The sequence below is a fragment of the Leiobunum rupestre genome, chromosome 1, assembly GCF_980474605.1.
Source record: "Leiobunum rupestre chromosome 1, qqLeiRupe1.1.hap1, whole genome shotgun sequence".
Classification (NCBI taxonomy): Eukaryota; Metazoa; Arthropoda; class Arachnida; order Opiliones; family Sclerosomatidae; genus Leiobunum; species Leiobunum rupestre.
Window position 1 is genome coordinate 65,165,290 of NC_143384.1, and position 17,776 is coordinate 65,183,065.

Genomic DNA, 17,776 nt, shown 5'->3' on the forward strand with positions numbered 1-17,776 from the left:
TTCATGAAGATAGAATACGGCAGAGCCCGGATAGCTCAGTCGGTAGAGCGTTAGGCTTTTAACCTAACGGTCCTGGGTTCGAGCCCCAGTTCGGGCGGGTAAATGTAGCGATTTTTTATTCGTTGTCAGTTTTATAACTAACGGCAATGTAACGGCTTTTCCGCTTTGAGAAACGCTCAATTTGCTTAGTCTGGAGAACCTTAAACAAATCATTTAACGGTCCGGGGTAGAGCCGCAGCTTGAAAGTCGTTCCTTTAATTTGATCTTAAGAAACGTTCGGCCGATCTGATTAAGGATTTATTCGTGACCTTGAAAAAAAACGGAAGTTATGTAATTCGAAATCCAAAAATTAAACTATTTACCGACGTTCGTCTGGCATTGATAGAGATGACAATTGGTCACTGTCACCAACATTATTTATCGTCGGCGATAATGGAATTTTTAAAAAAAAGTTTTGTTTTCCAAAAATATTCCCGTTTTTTTCTTTTTCATAGCAACTCTTTTTCATGTTAGTTTAAACAAAAGCCAAAAGAATCGAGTTTTGACTTTCTTGGGTGGTCTGATAATCAGACCCTGTTCGTAAACGCAACCCTACGACGGTTTTCCGCAAGTACTTTTGCTTGCTGCATTTCTGCCCTAAGCCGCTACGTACCTCGTTAAGAAACCAGGTTCACTTCGAGCTCCCCCGAGCGCACCATATTGACGGTAAACTTCGTGCGGACGTTAAATCTCCACAGCGTGATGATCATCAGAGTCTCAACCCTCACACCATCCTCGAATTCCGACTTCCAAGACGCTGGATTACAAGAGGACGCCACTCCTCCCAGTCAACGACGCTTCTCGAGTTGCGACCTTTCAATCGTTAGAACGTCCCTAACGAAATATGGTTAAAATGTTATATTAACTGGAGAGAATAAATGTCCCGTCCATTACCACATTTTTCATGAAGATAGAATACGGCAGAGCCCGGATAGCTCAGTCGGTAGAGCGTTAGGCTTTTAACCTAACGGTCCTGGGTTCGAGCCCCAGTTCGGGCGGGTAAATGTAGCGATTTTTTATTCGTTGTCAGTTTTATAACTAACGGCAATGTAACGGCTTTTCCGCTTTGAGAAACGCTCAATTTGCTTAGTCTGGAGAACCTTAAACAAATCATTTAACGGTCCGGGGTAGAGCCGCAGCTTGAAAGTCGTTCCTTTAATTTGATCTTAAGAAACGTTCGGCCGATCTGATTAAGGATTTACTCGTGACCTTGAAAAAAAACGGAAGTTATGTAATTCGAAATCCAAAAATTAAACTATTTACCGACGTTCGTCTGGCATTGATAGAGATGACAATTGGTCACTGTCACCAACATTATTTATCGTCGGCGATAATGGAATTTTTTAAAAAAAGTTTTGTTTTCCAAAAATATTCCCGTTTTTTTCTTTTTCATAGCAACTCTTTTTCATGTTAGTTTAAACAAAAGCCAAAAGAATCGAGTTTTGACTTTCTTGGGTGGTCTGATAATCAGACCCTGTTCGTAAACGCAACCCTACGACGGTTTTCCGCAAGTACTTTTGCTTGCTGCATTTCTGCCCTAAGCCGCTACGTACCTCGTTAAGAAACCAGGTTCACTTCGAGCTCCCCCGAGCGCACCATATTGACGGTAAACTTCGTGCGGACGTTAAATCTCCACAGCGTGATGATCATCAGAGTCTCAACCCTCACACCATCCTCGAATTCCGACTTCCAAGACGCTGGATTACAAGAGGACGCCACTCCTCCCAGTCAACGACGCTTCTCGAGTTGCGACCTTTCAATCGTTAGAACGTCCCTAACGAAATATGGTTAAAATGTTATATTAACTGGAGAGAATAAATGTCCCGTCCATTACCACATTTTTCATGAAGATAGAATACGGCAGAGCCCGGATAGCTCAGTCGGTAGAGCGTTAGGCTTTTAACCTAACGGTCCTGGGTTCGAGCCCCAGTTCGGGCGGGTAAATGTAGCGATTTTTTATTCGTTGTCAGTTTTATAACTAACGGCAATGTAACGGCTTTTCCGCTTTGAGAAACGCTCAATTTGCTTAGTCTGGAGAACCTTAAACAAATCATTTAACGGTCCGGGGTAGAGCCGCAGCTTGAAAGTCGTTCCTTTAATTTGATCTTAAGAAACGTTCGGCCGATCTGATTAAGGATTTATTCGTGACCTTGAAAAAAAACGGAAGTTATGTAATTCGAAATCCAAAAATTAAACTATTTACCGACGTTCGTCTGGCATTGATAGAGATGACAATTGGTCACTGTCACCAACATTATTTATCGTCGGCGATAATGGAATTTTTAAAAAAAAGTTTTGTTTTCCAAAAATATTCCCGTTTTTTTCTTTTTCATAGCAACTCTTTTTCATGTTAGTTTAAACAAAAGCCAAAAGAATCGAGTTTTGACTTTCTTGGGTGGTCTGATAATCAGACCCTGTTCGTAAACGCAACCCTACGACGGTTTTCCGCAAGTACTTTTGCTTGCTGCATTTCTGCCCTAAGCCGCTACGTACCTCGTTAAGAAACCAGGTTCACTTCGAGCTCCCCCGAGCGCACCATATTGACGGTAAACTTCGTGCGGACGTTAAATCTCCACAGCGTGATGATCATCAGAGTCTCAACCCTCACACCATCCTCGAATTCCGACTTCCAAGACGCTGGATTACAAGAGGACGCCACTCCTCCCAGTCAACGACGCTTCTCGAGTTGCGACCTTTCAATCGTTAGAACGTCCCTAACGAAATATGGTTAAAATGTTATATTAACTGGAGAGAATAAATGTCCCGTCCATTACCACATTTTTCATGAAGATAGAATACGGCAGAGCCCGGATAGCTCAGTCGGTAGAGCGTTAGGCTTTTAACCTAACGGTCCTGGGTTCGAGCCCCAGTTCGGGCGGGTAAATGTAGCGATTTTTTATTCGTTGTCAGTTTTATAACTAACGGCAATGTAACGGCTTTTCCGCTTTGAGAAACGCTCAATTTGCTTAGTCTGGAGAACCTTAAACAAATCATTTAACGGTCCGGGGTAGAGCCGCAGCTTGAAAGTCGTTCCTTTAATTTGATCTTAAGAAACGTTCGGCCGATCTGATTAAGGATTTATTCGTGACCTTGAAAAAAAACGGAAGTTATGTAATTCGAAATCCAAAAATTAAACTATTTACCGACGTTCGTCTGGCATTGATAGAGATGACAATTGGTCACTGTCACCAACATTATTTATCGTCGGCGATAATGGAATTTTTAAAAAAAAGTTTTGTTTTCCAAAAATATTCCCGTTTTTTTCTTTTTCATAGCAACTCTTTTTCATGTTAGTTTAAACAAAAGCCAAAAGAATCGAGTTTTGACTTTCTTGGGTGGTCTGATAATCAGACCCTGTTCGTAAACGCAACCCTACGACGGTTTTCCGCAAGTACTTTTGCTTGCTGCATTTCTGCCCTAAGCCGCTACGTACCTCGTTAAGAAACCAGGTTCACTTCGAGCTCCCCCGAGCGCACCATATTGACGGTAAACTTCGTGCGGACGTTAAATCTCCACAGCGTGATGATCATCAGAGTCTCAACCCTCACACCATCCTCGAATTCCGACTTCCAAGACGCTGGATTACAAGAGGACGCCACTCCTCCCAGTCAACGACGCTTCTCGAGTTGCGACCTTTCAATCGTTAGAACGTCCCTAACGAAATATGGTTAAAATGTTATATTAACTGGAGAGAATAAATGTCCCGTCCATTACCACATTTTTCATGAAGATAGAATACGGCAGAGCCCGGATAGCTCAGTCGGTAGAGCGTTAGGCTTTTAACCTAACGGTCCTGGGTTCGAGCCCCAGTTCGGGCGGGTAAATGTAGCGATTTTTTATTCGTTGTCAGTTTTATAACTAACGGCAATGTAACGGCTTTTCCGCTTTGAGAAACGCTCAATTTGCTTAGTCTGGAGAACCTTAAACAAATCATTTAACGGTCCGGGGTAGAGCCGCAGCTTGAAAGTCGTTCCTTTAATTTGATCTTAAGAAACGTTCGGCCGATCTGATTAAGGATTTATTCGTGACCTTGAAAAAAAACGGAAGTTATGTAATTCGAAATCCAAAAATTAAACTACTTACCGACGTTCGTCTGGCATTGATAGAGATGACAATTGGTCACTGTCACCAACATTATTTATCGTCGGCGATAATGGAATTTTTAAAAAAAAGATTTGTTTTCCAAAAATATTCCCGTTTTTTTCTTTTTCATAGCAACTCTTTTTCATGTTAGTTTAAACAAAAGCCAAAAGAATCGAGTTTTGACTTTCTTGGGTGGTCTGATAATCAGACCCTGTTCGTAAACGCAACCCTACGACGGTTTTCCGCAAGTACTTTTGCTTGCTGCATTTCTGCCCTAAGCCGCTACGTACCTCGTTAAGAAACCAGGTTCACTTCGAGCTCCCCCGAGCGCACCATATTGACGGTAAACTTCGTGCGGACGTTAAATCTCCACAGCGTGATGATCATCAGAGTCTCAACCCTCACACCATCCTCGAATTCCGACTTCCAAGACGCTGGATTACAAGAGGACGCCACTCCTCCCAGTCAACGACGCTTCTCGAGTTGCGACCTTTCAATCGTTAGAACGTCCCTAACGAAATATGGTTAAAATGTTATATTAACTGGAGAGAATAAATGTCCCGTCCATTACCACATTTTTCATGAAGATAGAATACGGCAGAGCCCGGATAGCACAGTCGGTAGAGCGTTAGGCTTTTAACCTAACGGTCCTGGGTTCGAGCCCCAGTTCGGGCGGGTAAATGTAGCGATTTTTTATTCGTTGTCAGTTTTATAACTAACGGCAATGTAACGGCTTTTCCGCTTTGAGAAACGCTCAATTTGCTTAGTCTGGACAACCTTAAACAAATCATTTAACGGTCCGGGGTAGAGCCGCAGCTTGAAAGTCGTTCCTTTAATTTGATCTTAAGAAACGTTCGGCCGATCTGATTAAGGATTTATTCGTGACCTTGAAAAAAAACGGAAGTTATGTAATTCGAAATCCAAAAATTAAACTATTTACCGACGTTCGTCTGGCATTGATAGAGATGACAATTGGTCACTGTCACCAACATTATTTATCGTCGGCGATAATGGAATTTTTAAAAAAAAGTTTTGTTTTCCAAAAATATTCCCGTTTTTTTCTTTTTCATAGCAACTCTTTTTCATGTTAGTTTAAACAAAAGCCAAAAGAATCGAGTTTTGACTTTCTTGGGTGGTCTGATAATCAGACCCTGTTCGTAAACGCAACCCTACGACGGTTTTCCGCAAGTACTTTTGCTTGCTGCATTTCTGCCCTAAGCCGCTACGTACCTCGTTAAGAAACCAGGTTCACTTCGAGCTCCCCCGAGCGCACCATATTGACGGTAAACTTCGTGCGGACGTTAAATCTCCACAGCGTGATGATCATCAGAGTCTCAACCCTCACACCATCCTCGAATTCCGACTTCCAAGACGCTGGATTACAAGAGGACGCCACTCCTCCCAGTCAACGACGCTTCTCGAGTTGCGACCTTTCAATCGTTAGAACGTCCCTAACGAAATATGGTTAAAATGTTATATTAACTGGAGAGAATAAATGTCCCGTCCATTACCACATTTTTCATGAAGATAGAATACGGCAGAGCCCGGATAGCTCAGTCGGTAGAGCGTTAGGCTTTTAACCTAACGGTCCTGGGTTCGAGCCCCAGTTCGGGCGGGTAAATGTAGCGATTTTTTATTCGTTGTCAGTTTTATAACTAACGGCAATGTAACGGCTTTTCCGCTTTGAGAAACGCTCAATTTGCTTAGTCTGGAGAACCTTAAACAAATCATTTAACGGTCCGGGGTAGAGCCGCAGCTTGAAAGTCGTTCCTTTAATTTGATCTTAAGAAACGTTCGGCCGATCTGATTAAGGATTTATTCGTGACCTTGAAAAAAAACGGAAGTTATGTAATTCGAAATCCAAAAATTAAACTACTTACCGACGTTCGTCTGGCATTGATAGAGATGACAATTGGTCACTGTCACCAACATTATTTATCGTCGGCGATAATGGAATTTTTAAAAAAAAGATTTGTTTTCCAAAAATATTCCCGTTTTTTTCTTTTTCATAGCAACTCTTTTTCATGTTAGTTTAAACAAAAGCCAAAAGAATCGAGTTTTGACTTTCTTGGGTGGTCTGATAATCAGACCCTGTTCGTAAACGCAACCCTACGACGGTTTTCCGCAAGTACTTTTGCTTGCTGCATTTCTGCCCTAAGCCGCTACGTACCTCGTTAAGAAACCAGGTTCACTTCGAGCTCCCCCGAGCGCACCATATTGACGGTAAACTTCGTGCGGACGTTAAATCTCCACAGCGTGATGATCATCAGAGTCTCAACCCTCACACCATCCTCGAATTCCGACTTCCAAGACGCTGGATTACAAGAGGACGCCACTCCTCCCAGTCAACGACGCTTCTCGAGTTGCGACCTTTCAATCGTTAGAACGTCCCTAACGAAATATGGTTAAAATGTTATATTAACTGGAGAGAATAAATGTCCCGTCCATTACCACATTTTTCATGAAGATAGAATACGGCAGAGCCCGGATAGCTCAGTCGGTAGAGCGTTAGGCTTTTAACCTAACGGTCCTGGGTTCGAGCCCCAGTTCGGGCGGGTAAATGTAGCGATTTTTTATTCGTTGTCAGTTTTATAACTAACGGCAATGTAACGGCTTTTCCGCTTTGAGAAACGCTCAATTTGCTTAGTCTGGAGAACCTTAAACAAATCATTTAACGGTCCGGGGTAGAGCCGCAGCTTGAAAGTCGTTCCTTTAATTTGATCTTAAGAAACGTTCGGCCGATCTGATTAAGGATTTATTCGTGACCTTGAAAAAAAACGGAAGTTATGTAATTCGAAATCCAAAAATTAAACTATTTACCGACGTTCGTCTGGCATTGATAGAGATGACAATTGGTCACTGTCACCAACATTATTTATCGTCGGCGATAATGGAATTTTTAAAAAAAAGATTTGTTTTCCAAAAATATTCCCGTTTTTTTCTTTTTCATAGCAACTCTTTTTCATGTTAGTTTAAACAAAAGCCAAAAGAATCGAGTTTTGACTTTCTTGGGTGGTCTGATAATCAGACCCTGTTCGTAAACGCAACCCTACGACGGTTTTCCGCAAGTACTTTTGCTTGCTGCATTTCTGCCCTAAGCCGCTACGTACCTCGTTAAGAAACCAGGTTCACTTCGAGCTCCCCCGAGCGCACCATATTGACGGTAAACTTCGTGCGGACGTTAAATCTCCACAGCGTGATGATCATCAGAGTCTCAACCCTCACACCATCCTCGAATTCCGACTTCCAAGACGCTGGATTACAAGAGGACGCCACTCCTCCCAGTCAACGACGCTTCTCGAGTTGCGACCTTTCAATCGTTAGAACGTCCCTAACGAAATATGGTTAAAATGTTATATTAACTGGAGAGAATAAATGTCCCGTCCATTACCACATTTTTCATGAAGATAGAATACGGCAGAGCCCGGATAGCTCAGTCGGTAGAGCGTTAGGCTTTTAACCTAACGGTCCTGGGTTCGAGCCCCAGTTCGGGCGGGTAAATGTAGCGATTTTTTATTCGTTGTCAGTTTTATAACTAACGGCAATGTAACGGCTTTTCCGCTTTGAGAAACGCTCAATTTGCTTAGTCTGGAGAACCTTAAACAAATCATTTAACGGTCCGGGGTAGAGCCGCAGCTTGAAAGTCGTTCCTTTAATTTGATCTTAAGAAACGTTCGGCCGATCTGATTAAGGATTTATTCGTGACCTTGAAAAAAAACGGAAGTTATGTAATTCGAAATCCAAAAATTAAACTATTTACCGACGTTCGTCTGGCATTGATAGAGATGACAATTGGTCACTGTCACCAACATTATTTATCGTCGGCGATAATGGAATTTTTAAAAAAAAGTTTTGTTTTCCAAAAATATTCCCGTTTTTTTCTTTTTCATAGCAACTCTTTTTCATGTTAGTTTAAACAAAAGCCAAAAGAATCGAGTTTTGACTTTCTTGGGTGGTCTGATAATCAGACCCTGTTCGTAAACGCAACCCTACGACGGTTTTCCGCAAGTACTTTTGCTTGCTGCATTTCTGCCCTAAGCCGCTACGTACCTCGTTAAGAAACCTGGTTCACTTCGAGCTCCCCCGAGCGCACCATATTGACGGTAAACTTCGTGCGGACGTTAAATCTCCACAGCGTGATGATCATCAGAGTCTCAACCCTCACACCATCCTCGAATTCCGACTTCCAAGACGCTGGATTACAAGAGGACGCCACTCCTCCCAGTCAACGACGCTTCTCGAGTTGCGACCTTTCAATCGTTAGAACGTCCCTAACGAAATATGGTTAAAATGTTATATTAACTGGAGAGAATAAATGTCCCGTCCATTACCACATTTTTCATGAAGATAGAATACGGCAGAGCCCGGATAGCTCAGTCGGTAGAGCGTTAGGCTTTTAACCTAACGGTCCTGGGTTCGAGCCCCAGTTCGGGCGGGTAAATGTAGCGATTTTTTATTCGTTGTCAGTTTTATAACTAACGGCAATGTAACGGCTTTTCCGCTTTGAGAAACGCTCAATTTGCTTAGTCTGGAGAACCTTAAACAAATCATTTAACGGTCCGGGGTAGAGCCGCAGCTTGAAAGTCGTTCCTTTAATTTGATCTTAAGAAACGTTCGGCCGATCTGATTAAGGATTTATTCGTGACCTTGAAAAAAAACGGAAGTTATGTAATTCGAAATCCAAAAATTAAACTATTTACCGACGTTCGTCTGGCATTGATAGAGATGACAATTGGTCACTGTCACCAACATTATTTATCGTCGGCGATAATGGAATTTTTAAAAAAAAGTTTTGTTTTCCAAAAATATTCCCGTTTTTTTCTTTTTCATAGCAACTCTTTTTCATGTTAGTTTAAACAAAAGCCAAAAGAATCGAGTTTTGACTTTCTTGGGTGGTCTGATAATCAGACCCTGTTCGTAAACGCAACCCTACGACGGTTTTCCGCAAGTACTTTTGCTTGCTGCATTTCTGCCCTAAGCCGCTACGTACCTCGTTAAGAAACCAGGTTCACTTCGAGCTCCCCCGAGCGCACCATATTGACGGTAAACTTCGTGCGGACGTTAAATCTCCACAGCGTGATGATCATCAGAGTCTCAACCCTCACACCATCCTCGAATTCCGACTTCCAAGACGCTGGATTACAAGAGGACGCCACTCCTCCCAGTCAACGACGCTTCTCGAGTTGCGACCTTTCAATCGTTAGAACGTCCCTAACGAAATATGGTTAAAATGTTATATTAACTGGAGAGAATAAATGTCCCGTCCATTACCACATTTTTCATGAAGATAGAATACGGCAGAGCCCGGATAGCTCAGTCGGTAGAGCGTTAGGCTTTTAACCTAACGGTCCTGGGTTCGAGCCCCAGTTCGGGCGGGTAAATGTAGCGATTTTTTATTCGTTGTCAGTTTTATAACTAACGGCAATGTAACGGCTTTTCCGCTTTGAGAAACGCTCAATTTGCTTAGTCTGGAGAACCTTAAACAAATCATTTAACGGTCCGGGGTAGAGCCGCAGCTTGAAAGTCGTTCCTTTAATTTGATCTTAAGAAACGTTCGGCCGATCTGATTAAGGATTTATTCGTGACCTTGAAAAAAAACGGAAGTTATGTAATTCGAAATCCAAAAATTAAACTATTTACCGACGTTCGTCTGGCATTGATAGAGATGACAATTGGTCACTGTCACCAACATTATTTATCGTCGGCGATAATGGAATTTTTAAAAAAAAGTTTTGTTTTCCAAAAATATTCCCGTTTTTTTCTTTTTCATAGCAACTCTTTTTCATGTTAGTTTAAACAAAAGCCAAAAGAATCGAGTTTTGACTTTCTTGGGTGGTCTGATAATCAGACCCTGTTCGTAAACGCAACCCTACGACGGTTTTCCGCAAGTACTTTTGCTTGCTGCATTTCTGCCCTAAGCCGCTACGTACCTCGTTAAGAAACCTGGTTCACTTCGAGCTCCCCCGAGCGCACCATATTGACGGTAAACTTCGTGCGGACGTTAAATCTCCACAGCGTGATGATCATCAGAGTCTCAACCCTCACACCATCCTCGAATTCCGACTTCCAAGACGCTGGATTACAAGAGGACGCCACTCCTCCCAGTCAACGACGCTTCTCGAGTTGCGACCTTTCAATCGTTAGAACGTCCCTAACGAAATATGGTTAAAATGTTATATTAACTGGAGAGAATAAATGTCCCGTCCATTACCACATTTTTCATGAAGATAGAATACGGCAGAGCCCGGATAGCTCAGTCGGTAGAGCGTTAGGCTTTTAACCTAACGGTCCTGGGTTCGAGCCCCAGTTCGGGCGGGTAAATGTAGCGATTTTTTATTCGTTGTCAGTTTTATAACTAACGGCAATGTAACGGCTTTTCCGCTTTGAGAAACGCTCAATTTGCTTAGTCTGGAGAACCTTAAACAAATCATTTAACGGTCCGGGGTAGAGCCGCAGCTTGAAAGTCGTTCCTTTAATTTGATCTTAAGAAACGTTCGGCCGATCTGATTAAGGATTTATTCGTGACCTTGAAAAAAAACGGAAGTTATGTAATTCGAAATCCAAAAATTAAACTATTTACCGACGTTCATCTGGCATTGATAGAGATGACAATTGGTCACTGTCACCAACATTATTTATCGTCGGCGATAATGGAATTTTTAAAAAAAAGTTTTGTTTTCCAAAAATATTCCCGTTTTTTTCTTTTTCATAGCAACTCTTTTTCATGTTAGTTTAAACAAAAGCCAAAAGAATCGAGTTTTGACTTTCTTGGGTGGTCTGATAATCAGACCCTGTTCGTAAACGCAACCCTACGACGGTTTTCCGCAAGTACTTTTGCTTGCTGCATTTCTGCCCTAAGCCGCTACGTACCTCGTTAAGAAACCAGGTTCACTTCGAGCTCCCCCGAGCGCACCATATTGACGGTAAACTTCGTGCGGACGTTAAATCTCCACAGCGTGATGATCATCAGAGTCTCAACCCTCACACCATCCTCGAATTCCGACTTCCAAGACGCTGGATTACAAGAGGACGCCACTCCTCCCAGTCAACGACGCTTCTCGAGTTGCGACCTTTCAATCGTTAGAACGTCCCTAACGAAATATGGTTAAAATGTTATATTAACTGGAGAGAATAAATGTCCCGTCCATTACCACATTTTTCATGAAGATAGAATACGGCAGAGCCCGGATAGCTCAGTCGGTAGAGCGTTAGGCTTTTAACCTAACGGTCCTGGGTTCGAGCCCCAGTTCGGGCGGGTAATTGTAGCGATTTTTTATTCGTTGTCAGTTTTATAACTAACGGCAATGTAACGGCTTTTCCGCTTTGAGAAACGCTCAATTTGCTTAGTCTGGAGAACCTTAAACAAATCATTTAACGGTCCGGGGTAGAGCCGCAGCTTGAAAGTCGTTCCTTTAATTTGATCTTAAGAAACGTTCGGCCGATCTGATTAAGGATTTATTCGTGACCTTGAAAAAAAACGGAAGTTATGTAATTCGAAATCCAAAAATTAAACTATTTACCGACGTTCGTCTGGCATTGATAGAGATGACAATTGGTCACTGTCACCAACATTATTTATCGTCGGCGATAATGGAATTTTTAAAAAAAAGATTTGTTTTCCAAAAATATTCCCGTTTTTTTCTTTTTCATAGCAACTCTTTTTCATGTTAGTTTAAACAAAAGCCAAAAGAATCGAGTTTTGACTTTCTTGGGTGGTCTGATAATCAGACCCTGTTCGTAAACGCAACCCTACGACGGTTTTCCGCAAGTACTTTTGCTTGCTGCATTTCAGCCCTAAGCCGCTACGTACCTCGTTAAGAAACCAGGTTCACTTCGAGCTCCCCCGAGCGCACCATATTGACGGTAAACTTCGTGCGGACGTTAAATCTCCACAGCGTGATGATCATCAGAGTCTCAACCCTCACACCATCCTCGAATTCCGACTTCCAAGACGCTGGATTACAAGAGGACGCCACTCCTCCCAGTCAACGACGCTTCTCGAGTTGCGACCTTTCAATCGTTAGAACGTCCCTAACGAAATATGGTTAAAATGTTATATTAACTGGAGAGAATAAATGTCCCGTCCATTACCACATTTTTCATGAAGATAGAATACGGCAGAGCCCGGATAGCTCAGTCGGTAGAGCGTTAGGCTTTTAACCTAACGGTCCTGGGTTCGAGCCCCAGTTCGGGCGGGTAAATGTAGCGATTTTTTATTCGTTGTCAGTTTTATAACTAACGGCAATGTAACGGCTTTTCCGCTTTGAGAAACGCTCAATTTGCTTAGTCTGGAGAACCTTAAACAAATCATTTAACGGTCCGGGGTAGAGCCGCAGCTTGAAAGTCGTTCCTTTAATTTGATCTTAAGAAACGTTCGGCCGATCTGATTAAGGATTTATTCGTGACCTTGAAAAAAAACGGAAGTTATGTAATTCGAAATCCAAAAATTAAACTATTTACCGACGTTCGTCTGGCATTGATAGAGATGACAATTGGTCACTGTCACCAACATTATTTATCGTCGGCGATAATGGAATTTTTAAAAAAAAGATTTGTTTTCCAAAAATATTCCCGTTTTTTTCTTTTTCATAGCAACTCTTTTTCATGTTAGTTTAAACAAAAGCCAAAAGAATCGAGTTTTGACTTTCTTGGGTGGTCTGATAATCAGACCCTGTTCGTAAACGCAACCCTACGACGGTTTTCCGCAAGTACTTTTGCTTGCTGCATTTCTGCCCTAAGCCGCTACGTACCTCGTTAAGAAACCAGGTTCACTTCGAGCTCCCCCGAGCGCACCATATTGACGGTAAACTTCGTGCGGACGTTAAATCTCCACAGCGTGATGATCATCAGAGTCTCAACCCTCACACCATCCTCGAATTCCGACTTCCAAGACGCTGGATTACAAGAGGACGCCACTCCTCCCAGTCAACGACGCTTCTCGAGTTGCGACCTTTCAATCGTTAGAACGTCCCTAACGAAATATGGTTAAAATGTTATATTAACTGGAGAGAATAAATGTCCCGTCCATTACCACATTTTTCATGAAGATAGAATACGGCAGAGCCCGGATAGCTCAGTCGGTAGAGCGTTAGGCTTTTAACCTAACGGTCCTGGGTTCGAGCCCCAGTTCGGGCGGGTAATTGTAGCGATTTTTTATTCGTTGTCAGTTTTATAACTAACGGCAATGTAACGGCTTTTCCGCTTTGAGAAACGCTCAATTTGCTTAGTCTGGAGAACCTTAAACAAATCATTTAACGGTCCGGGGTAGAGCCGCAGCTTGAAAGTCGTTCCTTTAATTTGATCTTAAGAAACGTTCGGCCGATCTGATTAAGGATTTATTCGTGACCTTGAAAAAAAACGGAAGTTATGTAATTCGAAATCCAAAAATTAAACTATTTACCGACGTTCGTCTGGCATTGATAGAGATGACAATTGGTCACTGTCACCAACATTATTTATCGTCGGCGATAATGGAATTTTTAAAAAAAAGATTTGTTTTCCAAAAATATTCCCGTTTTTTTCTTTTTCATAGCAACTCTTTTTCATGTTAGTTTAAACAAAAGCCAAAAGAATCGAGTTTTGACTTTCTTGGGTGGTCTGATAATCAGACCCTGTTCGTAAACGCAACCCTACGACGGTTTTCCGCAAGTACTTTTGCTTGCTGCATTTCAGCCCTAAGCCGCTACGTACCTCGTTAAGAAACCAGGTTCACTTCGAGCTCCCCCGAGCGCACCATATTGACGGTAAACTTCGTGCGGACGTTAAATCTCCACAGCGTGATGATCATCAGAGTCTCAACCCTCACACCATCCTCGAATTCCGACTTCCAAGACGCTGGATTACAAGAGGACGCCACTCCTCCCAGTCAACGACGCTTCTCGAGTTGCGACCTTTCAATCGTTAGAACGTCCCTAACGAAATATGGTTAAAATGTTATATTAACTGGAGAGAATAAATGTCCCGTCCATTACCACATTTTTCATGAAGATAGAATACGGCAGAGCCCGGATAGCTCAGTCGGTAGAGCGTTAGGCTTTTAACCTAACGGTCCTGGGTTCGAGCCCCAGTTCGGGCGGGTAAATGTAGCGATTTTTTATTCGTTGTCAGTTTTATAACTAACGGCAATGTAACGGCTTTTCCGCTTTGAGAAACGCTCAATTTGCTTAGTCTGGAGAACCTTAAACAAATCATTTAACGGTCCGGGGTAGAGCCGCAGCTTGAAAGTCGTTCCTTTAATTTGATCTTAAGAAACGTTCGGCCGATCTGATTAAGGATTTATTCGTGACCTTGAAAAAAAACGGAAGTTATGTAATTCGAAATCCAAAAATTAAACTATTTACCGACGTTCGTCTGGCATTGATAGAGATGACAATTGGTCACTGTCACCAACATTATTTATCGTCGGCGATAATGGAATTTTTAAAAAAAAGATTTGTTTTCCAAAAATATTCCCGTTTTTTTCTTTTTCATAGCAACTCTTTTTCATGTTAGTTTAAACAAAAGCCAAAAGAATCGAGTTTTGACTTTCTTGGGTGGTCTGATAATCAGACCCTGTTCGTAAACGCAACCCTACGACGGTTTTCCGCAAGTACTTTTGCTTGCTGCATTTCAGCCCTAAGCCGCTACGTACCTCGTTAAGAAACCAGGTTCACTTCGAGCTCCCCCGAGCGCACCATATTGACGGTAAACTTCGTGCGGACGTTAAATCTCCACAGCGTGATGATCATCAGAGTCTCAACCCTCACACCATCCTCGAATTCCGACTTCCAAGACGCTGGATTACAAGAGGACGCCACTCCTCCCAGTCAACGACGCTTCTCGAGTTGCGACCTTTCAATCGTTAGAACGTCCCTAACGAAATATGGTTAAAATGTTATATTAACTGGAGAGAATAAATGTCCCGTCCATTACCACATTTTTCATGAAGATAGAATACGGCAGAGCCCGGATAGCTCAGTCGGTAGAGCGTTAGGCTTTTAACCTAACGGTCCTGGGTTCGAGCCCCAGTTCGGGCGGGTAAATGTAGCGATTTTTTATTCGTTGTCAGTTTTATAACTAACGGCAATGTAACGGCTTTTCCGCTTTGAGAAACGCTCAATTTGCTTAGTCTGGAGAACCTTAAACAAATCATTTAACGGTCCGGGGTAGAGCCGCAGCTTGAAAGTCGTTCCTTTAATTTGATCTTAAGAAACGTTCGGCCGATCTGATTAAGGATTTATTCGTGACCTTGAAAAAAAACGGAAGTTATGTAATTCGAAATCCAAAAATTAAACTATTTACCGACGTTCGTCTGGCATTGATAGAGATGACAATTGGTCACTGTCACCAACATTATTTATCGTCGGCGATAATGGAATTTTTAAAAAAAAGTTTTGTTTTCCAAAAATATTCCCGTTTTTTTCTTTTTCATAGCAACTCTTTTTCATGTTAGTTTAAACAAAAGCCAAAAGAATCGAGTTTTGACTTTCTTGGGTGGTCTGATAATCAGACCCTGTTCGTAAACGCAACCCTACGACGGTTTTCCGCAAGTACTTTTGCTTGCTGCATTTCTGCCCTAAGCCGCTACGTACCTCGTTAAGAAACCAGGTTCACTTCGAGCTCCCCCGAGCGCACCATATTGACGGTAAACTTCGTGCGGACGTTAAATCTCCACAGCGTGATGATCATCAGAGTCTCAACCCTCACACCATCCTCGAATTCCGACTTCCAAGACGCTGGATTACAAGAGGACGCCACTCCTCCCAGTCAACGACGCTTCTCGAGTTGCGACCTTTCAATCGTTAGAACGTCCCTAACGAAATATGGTTAAAATGTTATATTAACTGGAGAGAATAAATGTCCCGTCCATTACCACATTTTTCATGAAGATAGAATACGGCAGAGCCCGGATAGCTCAGTCGGTAGAGCGTTAGGCTTTTAACCTAACGGTCCTGGGTTCGAGCCCCAGTTCGGGCGGGTAAATGTAGCGATTTTTTATTCGTTGTCAGTTTTATAACTAACGGCAATGTAACGGCTTTTCCGCTTTGAGAAACGCTCAATTTGCTTAGTCTGGAGAACCTTAAACAAATCATTTAACGGTCCGGGGTAGAGCCGCAGCTTGAAAGTCGTTCCTTTAATTTGATCTTAAGAAACGTTCGGCCGATCTGATTAAGGATTTATTCGTGACCTTGAAAAAAAACGGAAGTTATGTAATTCGAAATCCAAAAATTAAACTATTTACCGACGTTCGTCTGGCATTGATAGAGATGACAATTGGTCACTGTCACCAACATTATTTATCGTCGGCGATAATGGAATTTTTAAAAAAAAGTTTTGTTTTCCAAAAATATTCCCGTTTTTTTCTTTTTCATAGCAACTCTTTTTCATGTTAGTTTAAACAAAAGCCAAAAGAATCGAGTTTTGACTTTCTTGGGTGGTCTGATAATCAGACCCTGTTCGTAAACGCAACCCTACGACGGTTTTCCGCAAGTACTTTTGCTTGCTGCATTTCTGCCCTAAGCCGCTACGTACCTCGTTAAGAAACCAGGTTCACTTCGAGCTCCCCCGAGCGCACCATATTGACGGTAAACTTCGTGCGGACGTTAAATCTCCACAGCGTGATGATCATCAGAGTCTCCACCCTCACACCATCCTCGAATTCCGACTTCCAAGACGCTGGATTACAAGAGGACGCCACTCCTCCCAGTCAACGACGCTTCTCGAGTTGCGACCTTTCAATCGTTAGAACGTCCCTAACGAAATATGGTTAAAATGTTATATTAACTGGAGAGAATAAATGTCCCGTCCATTACCACATTTTTCATGAAGATAGAATACGGCAGAGCCCGGATAGCTCAGTCGGTAGAGCGTTAGGCTTTTAACCTAACGGTCCTGGGTTCGAGCCCCAGTTCGGGCGGGTAAATGTAGCGATTTTTTATTCGTTGTCAGTTTTATAACTAACGGCAATGTAACGTCTTTTCCGCTTTGAGAAACGCTCAATTTGCTTAGTCTGGATAACCTTAAACAAATCATTTAACGGTCCGGGGTAGAGCCTCAGCTTGAAAGCCGTTCCTTTAATTTTAACTTAAGAAACGTTCGGCCGATCTGATTAAGGATATATTCGTGACCTTGAAAAAAAACGGAAGTTATGTAATTCGAAATCCAAAAATTAAACTATTTACCGACGTTCGTCTGGCATTGATAGAGATGACAATTGGTCACTGTCACCAACATTATTTATCGTCGGCGATAACGGAATTTTTTAAAAAAAAGTTTATTTTTCAAAAAATATTCCCGTTTTTTTCTTTTTCATAGCAACTGTTTTTCATGTTAGTTTAAACAAAAGCCAAAAGAATCGAGTTTGACTTTCTTGGGTGGTCTGATAATCAGACCCTGCTCTTAAACGCAACCCTACGACGGTTTTCCGCGGGTACTTTTGCTTGCTGCATTTCTGCCCTAAGCCGCTACGTACCTCGTTAAGAAACCTGGTTCACTTCGAGCTCCCCCGAGCGCACCATATTGACGGTAAACTTCGTGCGGACGTTAAATCTCCACAGCGTGATGATCATCAGAGTCTCCACCCTCACACCATCCTCGAATTCCGACTTCCAAGACGCTGGATTACAAGAGGACGCCACTCCTCCCAGTCAACGACGCTTCTCGAGTTGCGACCTTT

The 17,776-nt window shown here is 42.4% G+C and overlaps 37 non-coding genes across 37 annotated transcripts; 18 read left to right on the forward strand and 19 right to left on the reverse strand.

Moving 5' to 3' along the window:
* The first annotated feature begins 24 nt into the window (after positions 1-24).
* TRNAK-UUU (transfer RNA lysine (anticodon UUU)) lies at positions 25-97 on the forward strand. Its single transcript has one exon. It is a non-coding gene; the product is annotated as a tRNA-Lys (tRNA).
* A 431-nt stretch (positions 98-528) lies between these two features.
* On the reverse strand, positions 529-828 carry LOC149965173 (signal recognition particle RNA). The gene has a single exon (XR_016473219.1).
* A 136-nt stretch (positions 829-964) lies between these two features.
* Positions 965-1,037, forward strand: TRNAK-UUU (transfer RNA lysine (anticodon UUU)). The gene has a single exon. It is a non-coding gene; the product is annotated as a tRNA-Lys (tRNA).
* Positions 1,038-1,468: 431 nt separating this feature from the next.
* LOC149965175 (signal recognition particle RNA) lies at positions 1,469-1,768 on the reverse strand. Its single transcript, XR_016473220.1, has one exon.
* Positions 1,769-1,904: 136 nt separating this feature from the next.
* TRNAK-UUU (transfer RNA lysine (anticodon UUU)) lies at positions 1,905-1,977 on the forward strand. Its single transcript has one exon. It is a non-coding gene; the product is annotated as a tRNA-Lys (tRNA).
* Positions 1,978-2,408: 431 nt separating this feature from the next.
* On the reverse strand, positions 2,409-2,708 carry LOC149965177 (signal recognition particle RNA). Its single transcript, XR_016473221.1, has one exon.
* A 136-nt stretch (positions 2,709-2,844) lies between these two features.
* TRNAK-UUU (transfer RNA lysine (anticodon UUU)) lies at positions 2,845-2,917 on the forward strand. The gene has a single exon. It is a non-coding gene; the product is annotated as a tRNA-Lys (tRNA).
* Positions 2,918-3,348: 431 nt separating this feature from the next.
* Positions 3,349-3,648, reverse strand: LOC149965179 (signal recognition particle RNA). Its single transcript, XR_016473222.1, has one exon.
* Positions 3,649-3,784: 136 nt separating this feature from the next.
* On the forward strand, positions 3,785-3,857 carry TRNAK-UUU (transfer RNA lysine (anticodon UUU)). The gene has a single exon. It is a non-coding gene; the product is annotated as a tRNA-Lys (tRNA).
* Positions 3,858-4,288: 431 nt separating this feature from the next.
* LOC149965181 (signal recognition particle RNA) lies at positions 4,289-4,588 on the reverse strand. The gene has a single exon (XR_016473223.1).
* A 640-nt stretch (positions 4,589-5,228) lies between these two features.
* LOC149965182 (signal recognition particle RNA) lies at positions 5,229-5,528 on the reverse strand. The gene has a single exon (XR_016473225.1).
* Positions 5,529-5,664: 136 nt separating this feature from the next.
* TRNAK-UUU (transfer RNA lysine (anticodon UUU)) lies at positions 5,665-5,737 on the forward strand. Its single transcript has one exon. It is a non-coding gene; the product is annotated as a tRNA-Lys (tRNA).
* Positions 5,738-6,168: 431 nt separating this feature from the next.
* Positions 6,169-6,468, reverse strand: LOC149965184 (signal recognition particle RNA). Its single transcript, XR_016473226.1, has one exon.
* A 136-nt stretch (positions 6,469-6,604) lies between these two features.
* On the forward strand, positions 6,605-6,677 carry TRNAK-UUU (transfer RNA lysine (anticodon UUU)). The gene has a single exon. It is a non-coding gene; the product is annotated as a tRNA-Lys (tRNA).
* Positions 6,678-7,108: 431 nt separating this feature from the next.
* Positions 7,109-7,408, reverse strand: LOC149965186 (signal recognition particle RNA). The gene has a single exon (XR_016473227.1).
* Positions 7,409-7,544: 136 nt separating this feature from the next.
* TRNAK-UUU (transfer RNA lysine (anticodon UUU)) lies at positions 7,545-7,617 on the forward strand. Its single transcript has one exon. It is a non-coding gene; the product is annotated as a tRNA-Lys (tRNA).
* A 431-nt stretch (positions 7,618-8,048) lies between these two features.
* Positions 8,049-8,348, reverse strand: LOC149965188 (signal recognition particle RNA). Its single transcript, XR_016473166.1, has one exon.
* Positions 8,349-8,484: 136 nt separating this feature from the next.
* Positions 8,485-8,557, forward strand: TRNAK-UUU (transfer RNA lysine (anticodon UUU)). The gene has a single exon. It is a non-coding gene; the product is annotated as a tRNA-Lys (tRNA).
* Positions 8,558-8,988: 431 nt separating this feature from the next.
* On the reverse strand, positions 8,989-9,288 carry LOC149965190 (signal recognition particle RNA). The gene has a single exon (XR_016473229.1).
* Positions 9,289-9,424: 136 nt separating this feature from the next.
* Positions 9,425-9,497, forward strand: TRNAK-UUU (transfer RNA lysine (anticodon UUU)). The gene has a single exon. It is a non-coding gene; the product is annotated as a tRNA-Lys (tRNA).
* A 431-nt stretch (positions 9,498-9,928) lies between these two features.
* On the reverse strand, positions 9,929-10,228 carry LOC149965192 (signal recognition particle RNA). The gene has a single exon (XR_016473167.1).
* A 136-nt stretch (positions 10,229-10,364) lies between these two features.
* On the forward strand, positions 10,365-10,437 carry TRNAK-UUU (transfer RNA lysine (anticodon UUU)). Its single transcript has one exon. It is a non-coding gene; the product is annotated as a tRNA-Lys (tRNA).
* Positions 10,438-10,868: 431 nt separating this feature from the next.
* On the reverse strand, positions 10,869-11,168 carry LOC149965194 (signal recognition particle RNA). The gene has a single exon (XR_016473230.1).
* Positions 11,169-11,304: 136 nt separating this feature from the next.
* On the forward strand, positions 11,305-11,377 carry TRNAK-UUU (transfer RNA lysine (anticodon UUU)). Its single transcript has one exon. It is a non-coding gene; the product is annotated as a tRNA-Lys (tRNA).
* Positions 11,378-11,808: 431 nt separating this feature from the next.
* LOC149965196 (signal recognition particle RNA) lies at positions 11,809-12,108 on the reverse strand. The gene has a single exon (XR_016473258.1).
* A 136-nt stretch (positions 12,109-12,244) lies between these two features.
* On the forward strand, positions 12,245-12,317 carry TRNAK-UUU (transfer RNA lysine (anticodon UUU)). Its single transcript has one exon. It is a non-coding gene; the product is annotated as a tRNA-Lys (tRNA).
* A 431-nt stretch (positions 12,318-12,748) lies between these two features.
* LOC149965198 (signal recognition particle RNA) lies at positions 12,749-13,048 on the reverse strand. The gene has a single exon (XR_016473231.1).
* Positions 13,049-13,184: 136 nt separating this feature from the next.
* Positions 13,185-13,257, forward strand: TRNAK-UUU (transfer RNA lysine (anticodon UUU)). Its single transcript has one exon. It is a non-coding gene; the product is annotated as a tRNA-Lys (tRNA).
* A 431-nt stretch (positions 13,258-13,688) lies between these two features.
* Positions 13,689-13,988, reverse strand: LOC149965200 (signal recognition particle RNA). Its single transcript, XR_016473259.1, has one exon.
* A 136-nt stretch (positions 13,989-14,124) lies between these two features.
* Positions 14,125-14,197, forward strand: TRNAK-UUU (transfer RNA lysine (anticodon UUU)). The gene has a single exon. It is a non-coding gene; the product is annotated as a tRNA-Lys (tRNA).
* A 431-nt stretch (positions 14,198-14,628) lies between these two features.
* On the reverse strand, positions 14,629-14,928 carry LOC149965202 (signal recognition particle RNA). The gene has a single exon (XR_016473260.1).
* Positions 14,929-15,064: 136 nt separating this feature from the next.
* Positions 15,065-15,137, forward strand: TRNAK-UUU (transfer RNA lysine (anticodon UUU)). Its single transcript has one exon. It is a non-coding gene; the product is annotated as a tRNA-Lys (tRNA).
* Positions 15,138-15,568: 431 nt separating this feature from the next.
* LOC149965204 (signal recognition particle RNA) lies at positions 15,569-15,868 on the reverse strand. Its single transcript, XR_016473232.1, has one exon.
* Positions 15,869-16,004: 136 nt separating this feature from the next.
* Positions 16,005-16,077, forward strand: TRNAK-UUU (transfer RNA lysine (anticodon UUU)). The gene has a single exon. It is a non-coding gene; the product is annotated as a tRNA-Lys (tRNA).
* Positions 16,078-16,508: 431 nt separating this feature from the next.
* On the reverse strand, positions 16,509-16,808 carry LOC149965206 (signal recognition particle RNA). The gene has a single exon (XR_016473116.1).
* Positions 16,809-16,944: 136 nt separating this feature from the next.
* On the forward strand, positions 16,945-17,017 carry TRNAK-UUU (transfer RNA lysine (anticodon UUU)). Its single transcript has one exon. It is a non-coding gene; the product is annotated as a tRNA-Lys (tRNA).
* A 432-nt stretch (positions 17,018-17,449) lies between these two features.
* On the reverse strand, positions 17,450-17,748 carry LOC149965208 (signal recognition particle RNA). Its single transcript, XR_016473556.1, has one exon.
* Positions 17,749-17,776: the final 28 nt, after the last annotated feature.